The 7,944-nt window shown below is 37.3% G+C and overlaps 1 pseudogene across 1 annotated transcript; it reads right to left on the reverse strand.

Annotated features, from left to right (window-relative positions):
- Positions 1-836: 836 nt before the first annotated feature.
- On the reverse strand, positions 837-2,491 carry LOC149115884 (trypsin-3-like; annotated as a pseudogene). Its single transcript, XR_016206158.1, has 3 exons — positions 2,198-2,491; positions 1,586-1,806; positions 837-1,202 (listed from the first exon to the last, which is right to left on the reverse strand). The product of XR_016206158.1 is annotated as a trypsin-3-like (transcript).
- Between the last annotated feature and the right edge of the window lie 5,453 nt (positions 2,492-7,944).

Here is a 7,944-nt window from a genome sequence, read left to right on the forward strand (position 1 = left end):
GAGCCTGCTACTCGCTACGGCCCTTAACCTTGTGATATCATGGCGCACATATATCGTGGCTGTCAGAATTAGAAACGTTGCAACTTTTTTCTGACTGCACGCAAACGGTTGAAAAAAATACATTTTTTTTCCAATGTCCCCTCGTTGTGTGATATGTGACCAAAGAACACGAATAGGCGATGAACATGTAGAAATACATGTATCCACGTAAATAAAGATGACCCGTTTATTTATTTTTATTTTTGTTTTTTCATGAAAGTTTAAGAAGAGAATACTCGAGATTTTCGAAAGGTGTTTTGAAAAAAATATATATCGAGGTCGCCACTACAGACAAAACAAAAGCGATTGAAGAGCTGAAGCGAATAACCTGAAACAAATAACGTACCTAGCCAGAACGAAGAAGAAGAGAAAAAAGAACACCACTCCAGCTACCATTTTCTGATGATGTTTTTGTAGATACTCAAAACGTACAAACAACCCTTTCACGGAGGCTAGAGAAGAAACGAAAGGACTTTATTTCCCTGTTTCTTTGCTAAACAGGCTACAGAAACTGTGAACATTTAGGGTTTACCATTATGTCCAGTCCAAACTTATCAAAATTTCACTGTGCGTTAGTAATAAAAAGTTATGAATATTCAATCGTTGTTCGAATAATCGACCCTTTTGTGTTTGCACGCCCGTCTTTCACGTTTTTCAAGGCAACGTTAAATTTTGTTTCTATTTTCTTCGTACCCAAGTCCGGATATTGACAGCTGATCATGATAGAACGGAGGAGAATTAAGATGCTTAATTTTTATTTAAAGATTAAAAAGAAAAAACACTGACAAGTGTTTCGTTTGCTTGAACACTGGTTTATTGTTCTGTCTCTTACATGTTATTATAATATGAATTCATCGTCTGGTCAATCCACTGCTTCAAGTAACGGATCCTCGCGTAGACGCCATATTTCCCTGGTGAAGCACATCCGATTCCCCAGGACACGACACCCTCCAGGAAGAACTTTCCGTTGTCTTCACAGACCGTGGGACCTCCAGAATCCCCTTGGCAGGGGTCTTTACCGCCCTCGTCGAGCCCAGCGCACACCATTGAGTCGTGGATTGATGACCCATAGGCCTGTCAACATTTGGTATCTGAGACAACTGGAACTTGGACCTGCATGAGGGCACCAGGTAATGAACCGCCTGAGGCCAATCTTCCAAATCCTTGACAAAGAAGGAAAGCAAAAACAATTACCGTCAAACCAATATAATGCAACCTGCCGTGAAATGATGAAATTAGCTGCATTCCCTCTCAAATAAATACAGATTTATCAGTCTGCTTGCAAACCCACAACTGTTCATGTAAATGAACAACTCGAGGAATGTTTTGAAAATACAAAATCAATAAATCATAAAGACTGGCTGTGCAATTACTATATCCTGGTTAATATAGCCGTCTCTTTACCACCGTTTGATTGACGGAAGTCTATTGCAAAGAGCATTTTGATTTCGAAGGTCGCGTAGCAACGAAAACAGTGATGACCTGTTAAATACTGTGTTACTCTGAAAAAATGTTCCAACCCCACTATAGATTAGTCTGAATTTACCTGTGACCAAGCACTTCTTGCCATCTGCAACTTTTCCACTTGATCCTGGCATGCAAACTGGGTTAACAGCCTTGTTAATTTTAGCGGGTGTTCTCAGTTTCAACTTGGCGATATCGTGAGCCATGCCACAAGGTCGCCTGTAGCTATGGTGAGAAATGATTTTTTCAATCTTCATATCCTGTTCGATTCCAACATTGGATGTGCGCTTGTGAGCTCCAAGTCTGAAAAATTGAGAAGCATCCTAAGCATACACTAAACTCAAATTGAGAGGGGGGGATTCTCCCAGAAAAATTGGGTGGGGGTGTGCGGCCCGCTTCTCAAAACCCCTACCCTCAGTTTATCACCAAAATCTTGAATTTCCCTATCCTATTTATGACCTGACTAAGAATTCGACACCCTATTTATGACCTGATCCTTTAATCAATACCATGTTTCAGACTTGCCGTATAATTAGTTACCTTGTTCAGACCAAAGGGAAAGGCATTGTGAATGGCTTTCGTTGATAGTGTTTTCGATAATGATGAAAAAGTAGAATCTTCTAAAAAGCCTATCCAAATCAAGACTAGATTGCAAAATCCATACCCTATTTATGACGAAAATGGCCAAACTCACCTCACACGAATGTTTGAGGGGGATTTACCCACGACGCAGTGGGCAGCAGTGACAACCCACTGTGGATGAACTAAAGTTCCCCCACAGAAAGGAAATCCACTGAGTGTCCTGATTTGCGCCTGCCACGGCCAGGCACCACCAACAATTCGAACACTGGGTTTGTATCCACACTGTCTCGATCCACCACTGTTCTCGCCGTTGCCACCACCGCATAGTTTACAGCTCTTTGCGCAATTTCTTTTCATGAACGATTCGTACATGCCTTTACAGTATCCTGCTCTAGCCCAAGAAGGACAGTGTCTACTGTTGTCTGCACAACCTGCAAAATGTTATTAATCAGTCAGTCATTCTGACAACCACTCAACCAATCATAAAGGTTAACTACAATACAAAAGGATTATAACTATAATTCAACGTTGTGACGGATTGCATTTATGTCACGTAAATTTACACATTGAAGGAGCTTTATATCAGTACTTTAGAGCATAAATTTAAGTCTTTTTTTTGTTCTTTTATGTTTTTTTTTTCTATTTTTCTTGTTTTGCAACTGGAATCTTTTCTATTGATTCATAAACTGTTTGCTTACGTACCATCAGTTTTAGTAGCTTCAATCAAATTGAATTAACGAGAGAAGTGGCTAGAGAATAGTTTGTTGGCGTATAGCAAAAGACGATTGAATCGCTGGAATACTTATTCAAAAAAGAAACCTTTTTCTCTCTCGCAACTTCGACTCCAATTTAATGTGACATTTTATCACTGACTACTGGGTCTGACCAAAAATACACTTAAAAAATTTCAAACAGGCAATATTTTATGCAAGCCTATTCCACCTTTTGGCTACGAGTCCCTGAATCTCAAGCGCTGCAGATAAATGGTTTATGAATCGAGCACTATTAACACTGATCTCAGAACGTGGCTTCGGAAGATGGAATTTCGTAACTTGGGCAAACAATATCAGATGCGTTTTCACATGCTAAGTGTTTCGTTGTCTCGGCAGTCTTTCATGCCAGAAGGTGAATCGAGAACATCTAGAGAAATGGGTAAACTACAACAACTAGTTCCGTACATATTTGATTTTAAACCCACAGCACTTTATTCCTTAAAAGAACCCTCCGCGATTCATTGTTTGGGCTTTCAAAGAAACAACTGAAGTTTGAGAATGCTTGATTGAATGACTTAGTTCGAGGGTTCACAACGGTTTGTCGACGTGGAGTACATATTTCAAAGAAATAATTTATTTTTGAGAATATTCGATTCATTGACTTAGATTCGGTCTTTCATATCTGTTTGACCATGTGGCTCCGCTTTTCAACAAGTCTTCTTAAACTCATTAATTAATAATTCATCAGCTTTACAGTCATTGTGTTTCGTTTTTGACATGTTTCTTAACCAGTCTTGCAACATTGACTCCTTTTATCAATACAGGCTGGTCGTTGTTTATCTTAAAGATTACTCTCTGATCGTAGCCCTGATATTTTACAAGCCTTGTTTTTCATTGCATAATTTGTGTTTCTTCAAAGAAAATTATTCAACTTTGCCATATTTTCCACTTATTTTAACAATTTCTTAGAACCGTATTCTTGACTGTGTATTGTCTTAGGGGACAGCATGGATGATAAAAACGTAAACATTTTTTAATCGGACTAAATAATAACAAATACATTTTTTTTTATTTGCTGACAATTTTGACGAATAAGTTCTGCAAAAGGTATTACCAGAATATCAAAGGCAGATATCAGGGCTATAAAAGCCATATATAATCCTTTTCTGAAACATATATTTTTATGCACGAGAAGTGTTTCTCGTAATGGTGCATTTTTCTGTCTTCTATTTATCTAGTGTACTCGCTTTTGAAAGCTTTCATTTTGCGTTCTTTGGTTAGAATTAATTGGTTATACTTATAATTGCATGTTCTACGCTAATCAAGTCGAGTAAAAGTACCCGAACGTAATAACTTGTGGTATTTCCTCTTACATATCATCTTCATCCTTACTTTTCATAATACGTTTTAATTTGCCTTCTTCCGTTTCCTCTTTAAAGGATATAGGAAATGCAATACTCAATGACGTACATTCTAGTGTTGATACAACTTCAGCTATAATCGCGGGCCTTACGCGTTATTCTCTTATTTTTTTTCTATTTTCGGTCTTGTTGGCTACAAACTTAAGTGTGGGTAATAGTATTTATTGAAGACTTCGACGACCAGCTCCTATAAAATAATCACTTTTCTAATACCTCAAATCAGTTAAAAAGTAGTTTTTCCCTTGGATTATTTTTGAAGTTAAACAATTAGAAAAAAAGAAATGAAAATAAAATTTTAGTGCGAAATAGCTTTTAGAATTAATATATCAAGAGCTCCACAAGGCTTCGCACCAGTTGGCGGAGCATAAAGGTAGGAAAAGAATGATACCCAGCTGTTTGGGATAAATGGTCCCGAGCATGACTATTTTATTTGAAACTAAACCGTTGAACCTATTGAAATCTCCTCAGGATAGGTGGGGATGAAAAATCCTCCACCCTTAAAAAAGTAAAAACAAACTACCTAATATATGGACAGTCTGCAGGTCTGTTACTGGAGAGGCGGTGAGCAAATAATTTTTGACTTGGCGAAAAAGAAGCTGTTCGCAGGATGACGATGATCGCAGGAAGGGCCGCGTGTCACAGATAACATAACTTTTAGTTACACCTAGGACACGTAAATTCTCCTGATTGGTCAGGAACCTGAACCCACAGACTGTTGAATAACAGGAAATGCCTCGCAGTAAAATGACATTATGCTTTCAGTTCTTCCGCATAATAACTTTTTTTAAACTCGAATCAATCTTCCCCTTATAAGAATAGCGCACTCGAAGTTTTCGTGTAACGTGATTAACAGGGACCTGCTAGTGTGCTTTGTGCCAATGATATATTTCTTTTATTTCGCATCGTATATGCGTCACGCTTCGAAATACGATAGTTTTCGTTGTTCCTACCAAATTATATAAAAAAAAAACAAGACTACAAAAAGAAGAATTTTCGCATTTGGAAAAAAGTGAGATACACCAATATTTTAATAACAGGCTTGGAAGAATTCTTTACAAGAATAAGAAACTGCTTAAATATTGCAAAAGCCATTTGACTTTATGTGGATAATCCTCCAGAACAAATATGACCAACTGGTCCGAATGTTAATATGCGGCCACATCAAGGCTAAAGCGGCCATGAGAAGGAGCTGTTTTGTGTGGTGAGTGAGTGGCAATATTTTATCAGGTTTGGAAACAAGAGCCGATGATAAGCCTTTTTTTTTCAGTTTTTAGTCTCGCGAAATTCACAATTCCAAGTTTATTCACCACTGAATACGATTCAGATTTCTTCAGATTGTTATTATTTGCAATATCTACAAAAAAACGTACATTGATAAAATTTCAGCATCGACAAGGGAAATGTAGAATCGGAAAAAAAAGACAAATGTACAAATAAAAACAAATTTACGACGTGCTTAGGAATCAAGTATACTTGTTACAAGTTGTTGTGTCTTTTTAGAAAAGACCGTTTTTACTGAATATAGGCAAGGAGTACATTGCGATAGCAATGATTTCGTATAACCCCAAAGTCCTGAAAAAGACAAGAAAAGTGGGGATAGTTAATTATTTAAACTAACGAAATTCATCAGTTTTAAACATATTTATATTTTTGGTCATTCTTGAGGTCCGAGTTGTGAATGAATGAGTTATAAGGTAAATTCTAAATTTTAGAATGCACCTCAAGCTTTAAAACTCCAAACGAAAAAGAATGTAAATTTATTCACTACTCCTTGACAGCTAAGAACAACTAATTTAACGTGATTTAACACCTGAATGTAATTTTGTGGACGTTCACATTGTCCATTCTACGCTCAAAGCATGTATAAAGCCGTTCACGAAAAGACCGCAAAGCTGTTCTAAACACTTGAATATGGAACACTAAAAGCATCTTAATTTAAAACAATTTAATTCCATGCATTGGAAGCTATTTTATTTCGAATTCGAGTGTTTCGTAGTATAGTCTAGTAGGGTATTTTAAGCGACGATTTTCAAATCTCGTGCCGACTGAATCGTGAAGAGGTACCGGAGAAAATGTCAGTTTATCATTTCTGAGATTATGTTGAGTTTTGGCGAAAGAGTAGGCTATATCAAAAAAGAAATATAACTAGACGTTTAGATATTTATGTAAACCCTGCAGCTTCAATATTGACTCTTTTTTCATGATTTTTTCTTGCTTTGTTTTCGCTTACAACATTTGCGTTTGCGTGCGTTTCTTACAACGACGTGAAACTTAAATCTTGAACTCAATGCCTTCAAAACCTATTGCACGATTTCTTTCCAGTCTTTTCGGAACTAGTTTTTGTCTGTCTGACTAGGCAGCAAAATCTTTTCTCGATTTTAAAAGGAATTTTAAACCTAAGTCTTCTCCTTTTATTTTCAGACTCAAATTCCAAATTATAGTTCAGTACTGACGACATCAATTTGATGTAATGGTGAAGAGACGACCATCACCGACGTGATCGTCATTCAAGCAATTGAAAATTTCAAAGATTTCGGGGCTTCAGCAGGATTCGAGCATGAATTTGAGCATGGTATGTGTAGCGCTGCAGTTATCTACCAACTGAGATATTAAGACCCATCAAGCCAAGTTATTGAGTTCATCTTATCCTGTGACAGAACGTGAGAGATAGAATGAATGACATGACGTTTGGAAATACAAATGAATGACATAATATGCAAAGCAAATATAGTGGAAGCCACAAGGAGCACGCGGGATTATCGTTGCTGGCCGTTTTGTGTTCTCAGACAGTCACGGCTGCTCCTCGAAATGTCTCAATACATAAGAAATAGAAAACATGTACCGTGTTTATATCGAGTCATAGAAACACTCGTAGAAGTTTGAAAGAATGAGAACTTTTTAATGTTTCCACAGCTTTTCGAGTTCTCCCAAACTTCCAAGAATGAAGACATCAAAACGTATTGAGTCGGACAGGTTCAGGAGCCAAAACACAAAATACAAATATTTGTTCGCAAAGCTACACAGAAAACAAAAACAACAAAGAAGTTAGAATGTCGATGAAAATCAGGATACATTTTGTAATTTTAAGTGTATATTCATCTCGTTTCACCTTGTTCACCATCCATCGCCATAGTATTTGACGGTATTTAGGATACATTATTTACAGTTTTCTGTAAATTAACATTATTCTGCATGACCAGTTTCAACTTCAACCGTCTGCGATCGGTGGACGTGGAATCCCACCTCCACCGTAAGGTCCAGAATATTGAAGCAAAGATTATGAGACTCGGAGGGTTCATTGTAGGTCCAAAAAACTTTTGTTGAGATAAGCAACAGGAGACGGTGAAGTCATATCATGGAAGCTCGTGGATCAAACAGCCGTCATCCTGGATCCGCCATCTTAATTGGATTCATTTTTCAGACAAAGTCTTAAAACCACCAAAATGCCTCGAAGCCAATTCAAACAATAAAACACAATAAAAAGTCCTAAAAAGGGGAAAACGACTGCATGAGAGCTAAATTTATTACGAAAATAGAAAATTACAAATTTGGTGAATATGCCTGTCAAAATACAGTAGCCATGGACTCATTGACTTCCAAGTACAATGAATCAAACCAAGTTACCGCAGGAAAATTTCAGACAGGTATACGCAGTTGCCTTATGTCCCACAGGGGACGTAGAGGATTACGAAAGTAAGTGTATACAGTTGCACAGTTAACTGTTT

Source organism: Orbicella faveolata, unplaced genomic scaffold, assembly GCF_042242905.1.
Source record: "Orbicella faveolata isolate gen_17 unplaced genomic scaffold, um_ofav_v1 contig_13, whole genome shotgun sequence".
Classification (NCBI taxonomy): domain Eukaryota; kingdom Metazoa; phylum Cnidaria; class Anthozoa; order Scleractinia; family Merulinidae; genus Orbicella; species Orbicella faveolata.